At 30.5% G+C, this 13,094-nt stretch overlaps 1 pseudogene; it reads right to left on the reverse strand.

Annotated features, from left to right (window-relative positions):
• Positions 1 to 3,968: 3,968 nt before the first annotated feature.
• LOC111299834 (alanine--glyoxylate aminotransferase 2 homolog 1, mitochondrial-like) lies at positions 3,969 to 12,647 on the reverse strand (annotated as a pseudogene).
• Positions 12,648 to 13,094: the final 447 nt, after the last annotated feature.

The following is a 13,094-nucleotide window of genomic DNA, read 5'->3' on the forward strand; positions in this document are numbered from 1 at the left end:
GATTATTAATGTACTATAATTTCATTCTGGATTTGGAGTTTTTTTTTTAAAATTTTATTGAATTTTTCAGTGTTGGGATGTTGAGAAAGTATGCAAAGAAAATGATAGAATTTGTGAGTTAATTTTTTTCTTTTAATCACCTTTTATAATTTTAATTGAAAAATATAATTTTATCCTTTTTCATCATCCCACTTTATTAAAATGCAGGTATAAGTCACTGTAGTTAGGGAGTGTTATATTAAGGAAATTTGTAAATATTTAATCCTTAATTGAATTAATGATAAAGTTTGTGAACTAATATTTTTCTTTTAATCATTTTTTATTTTTATTTTAGTTGAAAATATAATTTTATCAATTTTTATCATCCCACCCTATTAAAATGTGGGTATAAGTCACTCCAATTGCGAAGTTCTATATTGAACAAATTCGTAAACATTTAATTTTTAATTGAATAAAAATAAAGATGATAATTTTAATTAAAAAACATATAAATATTAAATCCAAAATTAATCATTTATTTTTAGTTGTAATCATCAAGAGTAGAGACCAAAATTGTTAATATTGTACCAAAAATTTTGATTTTCTTTAAAAATATAGTATATATTGGTACTTGTTGTTTCAACATATTATTTAAAATTTTTGATTTAATACAAATATATTTATAAATGTACATGAATTTATATATTATAATACTATTAATAATTTACAAAACCAATATGCAATATTTTAAAAAATTAAATAAATAAGTTTAAAAGTATTAAAAAAATATCTTAAATTTTTTATAATATTTTTAAGCACTTAATTTAATCATATGATAGTTAAATAAGTATTTTTTTACATAAATATTAAGATAAAAACAAAGAGATTAAAAATTAACCGTGACTTTATAATTGTTAAACTTTAAAAAGAAAATATAATTGCTAACTTGAAAGAAATTGAAATTCTTATAAACTTTGATAAAAAAAATAAAATATATACAAAAATTTACAATAAAAAATAAAAAACTCAACTTTTAATGGTTATTTTATCAATTAATTTTATTTTTATTAAGTTAAAAATAATCAAACAATAAAAAATAAATTAAAAATTACAAAATATATTTCAATTTTACATATAAATCGAAATAAATTAATTCATTAAAATTCATTAGAATTAGTCAAAATCAATGAAAATAACTGATATTACTAGGTACTAAATTCAATATAAAAAATTATTTTTAAATATATTATATTTTAATATAAATAAAGTATACTAATCGGTACAGCCGATGCGAAAATAAAATTAACATCTATAATAAGCATATCGTCGACGTGATAGAATTGAGATTCTCTCTCCTCTTAATATACATTTTCCAAACCAACATCAGAGGACCTTTTGCCATCATCACTTGTTAGGAAGTCAAAATTACTTAGTTTTTTTAAAAAAAAATTCATTTGCAATTCTTTCGCTATACTTTCGTAAATAATCGGTCACAATAAAAAATTTATATAAAAATTTAATTAATCAATCACAATAAAAATTTATATAAGAATTCACATTATTTTCACTATAATTTTGTAATTAATCAGAGTCAAATTCTGTCATCAATCTGTATACTTTGATAAAATTTGAGATCTAATACATTTATTATAACATAAAATGTGATTCTTTTACTAAATTGGTATGATAATTCTAGTCTAATAATTAATTTTGTTAAAATTTTTTCATCAGATTTGTTAACATGTTAGTTAATTTATTGACGTGTTTTTTGATTTTGCTGATATAACTTTTGATTTGTTAATGTGACATTTTGATTGATTGTTAATAAAATTTATGATGATGTGGATTTGTTGGAATGTCACGTGGTATATAAATAAATTTAAGTGAATTTTTTTCAGAATTTTTAAAAATATATTATAATTAAAAAATTAATTGCTTAAAAAATATAGTAAAAAATTAAAAACTCAAATGAACCTCAAAACTCCAAAAGCAATTCACCGCTAATATCTCACCGAACCTCAACTACCTAGTAAAATTTCAAGGCTATATTCTTCATAATTTGGATTAAAAAGACATGTTCCTTTTGTTGAAAAGATGGAAAAGGAAACGATCTTTGAGGACTAAAAGATAATATCGAAACACATGTCTCATACCTCTTACAACATTGAAAGCAGCTTTTCTTTTTTTTCTCTGTAACTCATGATGTTAGGGAATAAAGGGATTGCTTCCTTGAAGAGCGAGCTCCATTCTCATCATTCCTTTGTTTCGTCTTATGGCTTGCTTTTGCTTGGATGCATCAAATGCTTTGTTCCGAGGTTGCAAAACTCATTCAAAAGCTCATTCAATTAGTACTTTGAACTCCTGAGTGGAAACTGCCCTTGAAGATGTAGATTTGCAGCTTTTCCCATAATTCCGTCTTGGATCATTTGTTGTTGCTGTTGAACATTTGCAGGCTTTCCAAAGAAACCATCTTTAGAACTTAAGCGATGAATCCCATATCATCTTGCTGATCATGATTACTGTGACTGGCTAGGATCTTGGGAAAGCTAAGATTTGAAGCTCGGGTTCAAGGGGTTTTAGGATATATTTTTCAAATCTAAACTGAGAAAACTTAAGGGAGAGTGAGAGGAAGGCCGGAGAAAGTTTGGCGGCTATCAGAGGTGACGGTAACGATGGATTTAGGCTTTTAAGATTTGATTTCTTTTGGTTTTTTTGGAAGAAGAGAGATTTTTGAAAAAAATTTAAGCTGATAGATATGCAGAGGAGATTAAGAGCAGCTTTCGGGTAAATTTTAGTGACATTCCAACGCAGGTGAACGATGATTGATGACAGTCGGTGTGACAACCGATCGCCGAAATATGGGTTTGTATGGTTGTATGCTTGAATGAATTTTGGATTTGGCGGCTTGAATTCTGTTTTTTTTTTCAATTATTAGTTTAAAAAATTAACATTAATTATTAAGAATTTTTTTCTTAAAAAAAATTTTAAAACTGTAAAGATGATGTGAATTAAAAATCATGCCTTGTCATTTAATTCACGATAGTATCCTTTAAATCTCATTCAATTAAAATATTATGTCATTTTAGCTAATGAACACAACAGTTGGTCAAATATTATGTTAGCATATTTAATAAAAAAATTCGATAAAATTAATGATTAAATTATAATTATTAAATCAAAATAATATGAAGATTAATTTTATATGAATTTCGGTAGATAGATTAAATTTTTAAATTTATCAAAATACGAAAACTTCTAACATAATTTAACCATTAATCAATCTTAATAAAAAATTACATAAAAATTTAATTAACCAGTCACAAAAAAAAAAAGTTACATAAAAATTCACAACTTATAAAAAAAAAATTCATACAAAATTTTGATAAACCTTACATAATTTTAACATATAATTGATTAATTGTAATCCTACAATTGTAGCTAATAACCTCCTTTTCCCTTCTTTAGAAAGTTATATAACATTTTGCCAAGAATGGAAACTATCTTGCTGACTGGAAGAGGTGAATCTAATATGATAATCTTGAAGAATTGTAATTCCATCTTATTATTAAAATTGCGATTGATATTTTTACTATTTGTCGTTCGATTTTTGCTCTCTTTTTTTTTTTTATCTTTTACTTTTTGTAATTTTTTTTGGTAAAAAGAGGCAAAGGCAATCAGAAAAAAAAAAAAAAAATCAACAGAGGGCAAACTACTTCTCTCTAAAAATTAAAGAAAACGCATGGAATATATTACATGGTACAATTCTGTGTTAATTTTTTGTCATCTTTTCTTGGTTACTCGGTGAACAATATGGAACCCAAACTACAGTGACTAGTTCATTGAGAAACAACAAGAATCGTATCAACACATCCAAATGCAAAGAAAATGTGGTTTATATTATTAAAGAGAAGATAATGCTGAATTTTGATACCAAAGGATTGAGAAGTTCTATACCCATTTTTGATTTTTGGTTTTGATAGAATTAACGCTCACAACTTTGACATTGAATAATCCAAAGCATCAACAAGAAAATCTGCGCAAATACAAAACACCTACTTTATTGTGCCATGATGCCATAAAAAGGATTTAAAAAGATTGGAAAACCATATTGTTGAGTGTCTGTCACGATTAGGTTGTGCAATCAATACAGTAAGAGAAAGAAGAAATACCGGTATCATCTTTGGTAAAACACATCGGTGCCTTTATTCTGAAAACATTTCCCTATAATCCACCTTTTCCCAATTAGAACTCCAAGTTCTTAGTCAGAAAAGAGAACAGTTAGCATAAATTTAGAAGATAATGTAAAAAGCCTTTGTTTTTTAAATTTTTATTCGAAAGATTGTGCATTGATACCTCTCATTTTCTCGAATAGGATGGCAGTTTCTGCCTTGGCTGGTGTCTTCTCCTGCCTGTCAGTAACAAGTTCTACACCCACCATTAAGCCCCTGCTCTGACATCTGCCATGACTGAAAAAAAAAAAAGGAAATTAGTAAATACGAGAATTCGATTCATTTGATTCCATTAACTTGACATTGTAAAAGAGCATGGACAAATTTAAACTTACGTTCGAAGTCCTAAAAACAATTTTGTTATACTAGGAAGGACCATTTTAATGTACCTATAAGCCTATATGACCACAGAGAAGAAGAATTCCTAGTGTTCAATAATTGAACAATTTTCTGTTCAATGCAATTCAAATTGAAAAATAATGGTTAATGAAAATATGCATGGGCAAATTAAACCATATTTAGGAATAGTGGCAAAGCAAAGGGGCTTTTATAAGTGAATCACTATAATGTCTGTCGTGTAGAGATCTCAAGTGTCCGGTCAAGTGAGAACCAACATCAGCTCAATGTGCTTGGCGCTTCTCCTTGTCTAGAACTCCAAGCACTGCAAGTGCAGCAGCACAACATACAGGATTTCCACCAAAAGTGTGAAACTGAATTTCTTGACCCATCACATTAGCTATTTCTGGTGTTGTCAGCATCGCCCCTAATGGTAATCCATTGCCGATGCCCTGACAAATGCAATATGTTGAATTTAAAAGGATGCTATCATTTCTAATAATAATAACTGAAGATAGCTAAACTAAATGAAACTTACTTCAAAGAGAGAAAGAGGAGAAGGGAAGAGGGGAAGACAGAAGCTCATAACAAATAAGGGTATAATTTATGTGCCAATAATGTTCACATAATTTAAAATAACAAAGTTTGATGATTAAAGACCTTTGCCATGGTAATTATGTCAGGAATGACACCTTGAGTCTCAAAACCCCAATAATGGCTTCCTGTGCGACCAGATCCAGTTTGCACTTCGTCCACGATGTAGACACCGCCAGCCTTGTTTATAATGTCATAAACCTGTTTCAAATATCCTGGGGATAGTTCTAGTGCTCCTCCAACTCCCTAATTTTAATTAAATTTTAAAAAAGTTCAGTATCTAGCTTTAAAGTGATTAAAAAAGAAAAAAAAAAAAAAAAGCACCTGAAGGAGACAACGGTGGATTTAACCTGAATGGTTTGTTCTACAAATCCTGCAACATTTCCTAAGTACCATAATCATTGTGATCTTGTACATCTTTGGCATGGTAAGTAGCATCAGAGCCAAGGATTCCACGAAAAGGATCTGGATTTACAACATGATGGATTAATTTCACCCTACACCGTGCCATTATAACATTCAGAAATCAGCAGTTTAGTTTGAATGATAGTATCTTAATCAAAGAGCTATTATATGGATGCAATTATAATGGTTGCATAGCTAAAATTGTTAACATGAGGTGTGAGGTATGTGTTCAGAGGCTAGGAAAGTAAGGCTAGATATCCCCTTTTCACATAAATACTGTCTGTTTTCTTACGAATGATACTCCCCAGGAAAACCACACAAAATGAAGAACAAAAGAATAAATTCTCAAATTTTATTGTACTTTTAAAATAAGTATAAACTTCAGCCGGAGGATGAGTGTTCATCTATGACAGCGCCTTTTAGTCATTTAATTTCACAAGAATAGGAGGAAATATGGTCATTTAACTCCAATTTCAAATGATCTACAACAGAGATCTCATATATCAGTTGAATATTTCAATTCCTTAATCTTTTTATGGAACATGTTTTTGGCAATGTTGGTTAAGTGCAAAAAGGGATCTACAAAATCATCTACCCACGAAATGCCTTAATGGGCAAGGAGGAGCTTGATTTTATATTAGGCAAAAGAGCTTTAGCAGGTAGCATATTGCATCGAATTGTGTAACAGATAATAGAAAATACCTAATAGTTATTTTAGATTCTGAAAGGATGGAATCCCTTTTACTTGAAGCCATAGTGATACAATATCTGCTTCAAACTAGGGCCATCTGATCAAAATTTCTAGTTCACTTTTGGTTTTAAAAGAATAGTCTTAGGGTGTGCTCAGTACATTGTTGATTAAAAAGCACGGGACATAAATTATTCTGACACTATGTTTAGTAGTTACTTAGAGAGGAGGATCTGATGATTCCTAAGATGGGATCACTCAATACTTTAGTGCATGTACACACTCATCTGAAAAAGGAAAAAGAAAAGGAAAAGCTATATAAACATCTAATACACGCATTTCACACTCATCTGATACATACATTTCAAAATTCTATTATAGCCCATAATGATTTTTGTACTTTTCACTGTCCAAAAAGAATTATTCCAATCCCATGAGTAAGATTGTTAGATGGATACCCACCAATAAACATTGTTTCACTGCTTCCTATTAACCTCAAAATAGTGAGTTTTCCTTTAAAAAATATACATTTAGTATACAATCATTAAAAAAGAGGCAATTTTGACCGGTGGCAAAAATTTTTCTCCTAATCATGCTTGCCTCAAACATATTATGTTATTTCCTATGCTTATACTGGTTCAATTTTTTTTTTTTTTTGTTGGAGCCATAGCGATTCTTTTAATCAAGAAGGAATACATTTAGATATATTATCCAAATTATTAATTCCATCTATAAATCTTTTACTTTAAAATTCAAATGATTTTGAGGATTGGTATCAATTTTTAACAAATGCAACTTTTTCAGTGAGTATAGCTTGTTTTGGAATATTTACAGCATTCCTTTTATATAAGTCTTTTTATTCATCTTTACAAGATTTGAACTTACTAAATTCGTTTGCAAAAAAGGATCCTAAAAGCATTTTCTTGGATAAAAAATATATTTAATATACAATTGGTCATATAATCGTGGTTACATAAATATGTTTTATTCAATATCCTTAATAAAAGATATAAGAGGATTGGCCGAACTAACTCATTTTTTTGATAGACGAGTAATCGATAGAATTACAAATGGAGTAGGTATTACAAGGTTTTTTGGTAGGAGAAAGTATAAAACATGTAGGGGGGAGAGTGTTGCTAAATTTCTACCGTCAAATATTTCATATGGGGTTATATAAGTCGAACCAAAACAAAATATTTTTTTTTGGTAGGTGTGATCTGTTGGACATAGATCCAATTTTTCAATTTTTTTGATTCCTTAGAGTTTGTTTGTTTGATCCTATAAACATGAGAATTGTGTATTTTTTTTTCTTATTTTATGGCTTGGAACTTACTCCTTGCTTTTTCAAATTATATCAAGATTTCACCCCTACAATTACTTATTTGTTGGGACAATAATCCATGGGAAGGATTAATTTGAGAATGCGGAATTATCACACTGACTCACTTTCTTCTTTCCCCTTCTTAGTTCAAGAGAAATCTTTTTCATTGTTTAAAGGAGTTTTGTAACAAATGAGGTATTTTGTCATTGACATGAAACCTGCCTCCCCTAATTCTAATAAGTATCATTATTATTGGGAATTTTAAATTGAAAAAAATACATTTCTAGCTAAAAAATTTATTTTTGACTTCGTTTAGATGTATAGGTAAATGAAAATTTATAATAATGAATAATTTAATAATAATTTAATAATAATTTATTAAAAAAAGGAATACATGGAATTAGAATAATTAGAATAATCTAAATATGATAGAATATAATAAATAAAAAAGGAGTCAAAGTGATATAATGCAAAAAAAAGAATCAATTTTTTTATTCTATCTAAAATAAAATAGGAGATTATATGAAAAATGTAACCGATTCTTTCCTTTCCTTGGGTCACTGGCCATCCGCCGAGAGTTTTGGATTTAATACCGATATTTTAGCAACAAATCCAATAAATCCAAGTGTAGTCCTTGGTGTATTGATCTTTTTTGGAAAGGGAATGTGTGGGAGTTGTTTATTTCAAGAATAGGCTGGATTCACCCAATTGCACTTTTTTTCATTATAACTAGGAAAGAAAAGAGTGCATGATCCCGCAAATTACTTCTAAATAAATTTTAAAATCATATTTAAGAACCATAGCATTTCATCATTCATTGGTACATCTGTTGGGAATATTGACTTAAATCCCATAAGAGATTTGTTTGGGATTTGTTTGAGATTTGTTTGAGATTTGTCAGATATTGTTTGATGGATAAGAAGACTTGCAAAAGAAGAATTCTAAGAGAAAGAGGATTCTTAATAGGTAAGTTTGACTTGCAAGAGAAGAATTCTAAAAGAAAAGGGATTCTTAATAGGCAAGTTTGACTTACAACAGAAGAATTCTAAGAGGAGTGGGATTCTTAATGGGCAAGTTTGTATGGTTATAAATAGGTGAAGTCTCTATAGGGTTAGGTATGAGAAAAAGATGTAAGAGAGTTGTAGGGTTTTATGGGATAGACACCCCATAGGAGTATTGGGGCTCTACGTCTTATGGGTGTGTATGTTTGTTTGTGAGTGGACTAGAGGAGACTGAAAAGGTCCACATAGGTATGATGTATGGGCGCATATGGGTATGTGTTTGGTTATGTTGAAAGGGTGCACAAGGGTTTATGTTTGTTTGGGTAGAGAATACTTCATAGGACTAGAGGAGATTGAGAGTGTCTTATGAGTATTTGATTGTTGAGTGAGGTTGATGATTTGATGTAAGTTTGTAATTCTCTACAACTAATGGATCTTTTTTCTCATCCGTGGATGTAGGTCAGTTGGACCGAACCACGTTAAATTGTTGTCTCTTGTGTGTTTGATTTATTGTTTGATTTCGCTTTCGCTGGTGTGATTGGATTGGAGGCTTTTAGCCCAACAAATGATATCAGAGCTGTGGTGTTCCCCAACAAGTGGTATCAGAGCTGAAGGTTCGAAACGTGAGAAGAGTTAAAGATTCAAGATGTGGAAAGAGCCGATGTTTCGAGACATGAGAATAGTTGATAGTTTGAGATATGGGAAGTGCATGGTTTGAGACATGGGAAGAAGCAAGTCCAGAGGAGCTCGATTCAAGAAAAGAGTTTGAGTTCAAGTTTTGAAGATTGAGGATTGGTTTGTATGAAGCGTGAAGACACAAGAGAAGAGAAGATGATTGTAAGACTTCTATTGCAGGTGGAGCCAAGCATGTCTAGCATGAAGACAGATTATTGATGGAATTTGAGTCAAGGTGGAGATTGTTGGGAATATTGACTCAAATCCCATAAGAGATTTGTTTGGGATTTGTTTGAGATTTGTTTGAGATTTGTCAGATATTGCTTGATGGATAAGAAGACTTACAAAAGAAGAATTCTAAGAGAAAGAGGATTCTTAATAGGTAAGTTTGACTTGCAAGAGAAGAATTCTAAAAGAAAAGGGATTCTTAATAGGCAAGTTTGACTTATAAGAGAAGAATTCTAAGAGGAGTGGGATTCTTAATGGGCAAGTTTGTATGGTTATAAATAGGTGAAGTCTCTACAGGGTTAGGTATGAGAAAAAGATGTAAGAGAGTTGTAGGGTTTTATGGGATAGACACCCCATAAGAGTATTGGGGCTTTACGTCTTATGGGTGTGTATGTTTGTTTGTGAGTGGATTAGAGGAGACTAAGAAGGTCCACATAGGTATGATGTATGGGAGCATATGGGTATGTGTTTGGTTATGTTGAAAGGGTGCACAAGGGTTTGTGTTTGTTTGGGTAGAGAATACTTCATAGGACTAGAGGAGATTGAGAGTGTCTTATGAGTATTTGATTGTTGAGTGAGGTTGATGATTTGATGTAAGTTTGTAATTCTCTACAACTAGTGGATCTTTTTTCTCATCCGTGGATGTAGGTCAGTTGGACCGAACCACGTTAAATTGTTATCTTTTGTGTGTTTGATTTATTGTTTGATTTCGCTTTCGCTGGTGTGATTGGATTGGAGGCTTTTAGCCCAACAAATGATATCAGAGCTGTGGTGTTCCCCAACAACATCGACTTTGATTCTCTATTAACCAAAAACCCGAGACCATTAACATGGTTAAGGCCAAACTATTTGAAGTTCAGATGCAGTAGGGTACTTTTTCTACTACTATATTAATTAATACAAAAATATTTTAAAATAAATAGTGAAAAATGTTATTTCGATATAAAACACTCATGTCGATAAAACAATTTAAGCCCCTTTTTCCAATGTTGAATCGATGACCTATGCATAAAGAGAGAAGAATTCTTTGAATTTGAAGTAAAAAAAGAGAAACAACTTTGTTGACAACTTACAATTATATATTATACAATTCTAAGTACAATTATACAATTATAAATTATATGTAAATTTTTTATTTATTATACTTTTTAGTTTAATTTTTTGATATATTTTCTATTTTGGTTAGAAGAATCCTCTGAATATTCTAGTCTTGGATTAGCGATCAGTGTCGATATTTTAGAATATGAATCGAGAATAGAGGGAAAGGGTAAGCTCATTACATTAGAAAAAAAAGAGATATGGGAATTAAGTCTCAATAAATAAGAAATAATTGAGCGAGAACCAAATGAATCAAAATATTCATGTTTGGTTCGAGAAGGGATCATGAAATTTTTGAAATAAAAAAAAAATGAATGTAGAGATAATCTACTTTCATTAAGTGATGATGCCCAATGCAAAAAAATCCATGTTAGGTCTTTGAAATTGGTCGAATCATTTTGATAATAATCAGTTTGATCTGTTTTACCAAGAATGTCTACGGTTCGAGTCCGTATAGCCCTATATTTTATATTTTATTAATTTAAAGTATTTATTAAATCCTAACCACTTTTTTTATCTTATACCATCATCTTCAACTTCTAGCACGCCAAACCCACACTTCAACATCATATTGAGCTTGCAAGCAATTGGAACACTGGAATAGTGAAGTTACCTAATGACTGAATCAAAGCGCAGCACTTCAAGAAGGAAAAGTTAAAGAATAAGTTGAATGGCTGCTAAAACTGAAAATTTAGTTTTGAACATGGAAGTATGATATTAGTTGTGAACCAATTAACAATATCATGACATGTATAACGATTATATAAGACATGATCCGTATACAAAGCTCTTGTATTGAGTACTTCCATGTATTTAGGTTGTGAGTCCAATAGTACTAGAACTGCCACCATGATATGCATTCTTCAAGTAAATCGTACCGAGATTACCAGTGTGTAGTCTGGCCATCAGCATTGCTAACTCATTCGCTTCACTCCCAGAACTGATAAAATATACAACCAGAAAAGAAGGTTCATATTGTTAGGATATGATTTTTTTTTAATAAATATTCACATTCCTAAAACAATTCATCCTGAGGCATTTAGCAATCAATTAACCAGGCCTTTCTTTTCCAGTTATTTTCCCGATGAATACCACTAGCAAAACATTCTGTTTTTCAATAAACAGAGTCTATTAATAGCAGTGGTTGATTCAATTGATATTGCTTTTCTTAAAATGAAGAAGAAACACAATAAAGAAAAGTATTTGCGATCATGCTTTAACTACTTGCATTTTGCTTCGGTAAATTTTATTACTACTAAGTAAAAACAAATAAAAGAACAAACAAACAAATTTTAATTAAAATGATCAAATGATATAAACATAATGCTTTCATTTTCATATTACTCTAAAATTATGATTTTGTTACAATTGCCTTTTTTTTCTTCAAACCTGCAACCAAACAGAAACATTAAAAACCTAGTGATTCTTCAACTGAATAGAAAAAATAATAAAAAATTGAAAAAAACAAATCAGCGAAAGAATAAGATTTACACCTTGAGATTTCCAGCCATTTTGGAAGCCTAAGCCTCAGCAAAAGCAGCAATCGCGTAATGGAGATAATTAATGGTAGTGTGCTGAAGAAGTTTACTTTGCTCCACAATTGCATTCAAAACCTCCGGATGCCAATGTCCACACCATACCTTTATAATTCCAGCAAATGCATCCAAATATCTCCTCCGGCTTTCATCAAACAAATATTGCATTGTCCCTTCAGCAATATTCAACTGAACACAATTTTTTTTCAAAAAAAAATTATTATGAATAAACAAAATAGAGAAATTATATAATCTGGAAAAACAAATGAAAATTTTTTTTACCGGCTTTTGGTAGTAGTAGAAGAGAGAGGGAACCAAGAACTTCTTCCGCTTTTCAAGGATTTCATCGACCGACGGTCCATTGTACAGTTTCGGTTGGTATTCGAACCATGGAAGCTGACATGGCGCACTGTCGGATGTTGTAGCGGTGGTGGTAGAAGAAGAAGTAACCGATACAGAAGGAACTGCGGGGGAGAGTATACGGTTACAATTGAAGTTTAAGTTTGCTTTGGCTTCTTCAACGCGTCTCTTCAAGATTCTTCTCTGCAGCATCGCCATGTCTTACAAAAATTTCACAGATTCTTTGTCTTCAAAAAAATTATTTTGAGAAAATGGAAGTGAAGAGATTTATGGAGTGATTTGAGTGTCATTGATTTGAGTTTTTACATTTAAGTGAAGAGATTTACTAGAAAAAAAATACATTGGAGCTTAGCACGGGTTATGGGAATTATGGGTAATCGCTGAGGCGGTGTTTTCTTATTTTTTAGCTTATTTTGTAAAGTGCGTCCTGAACTGTGCTTCGGAGCTGAATCCAGTTAATATGATATCAAGTTCAAGTTCGTTAGACTCGAAATTTTGAGTTTGGAAGTTACGCTCAAGCTCACGGGGTTTATTTTCTATTCTTGAGCTTTGCTAGCTTGATTTCAAGTTATAAACTCGATAAAATATAATATTAATATTAAATATCATACTTTTTTTTTCATTTATTTATATATATTAAAAAAT

The sequence above is a fragment of the Durio zibethinus genome, chromosome 18 (assembly GCF_047325235.1).
Source record: "Durio zibethinus cultivar Kanyao isolate XHJ-2024 chromosome 18, ASM4732523v1, whole genome shotgun sequence".
In the NCBI taxonomy this organism is placed as follows: domain Eukaryota; kingdom Viridiplantae; phylum Streptophyta; class Magnoliopsida; order Malvales; family Malvaceae; genus Durio; species Durio zibethinus.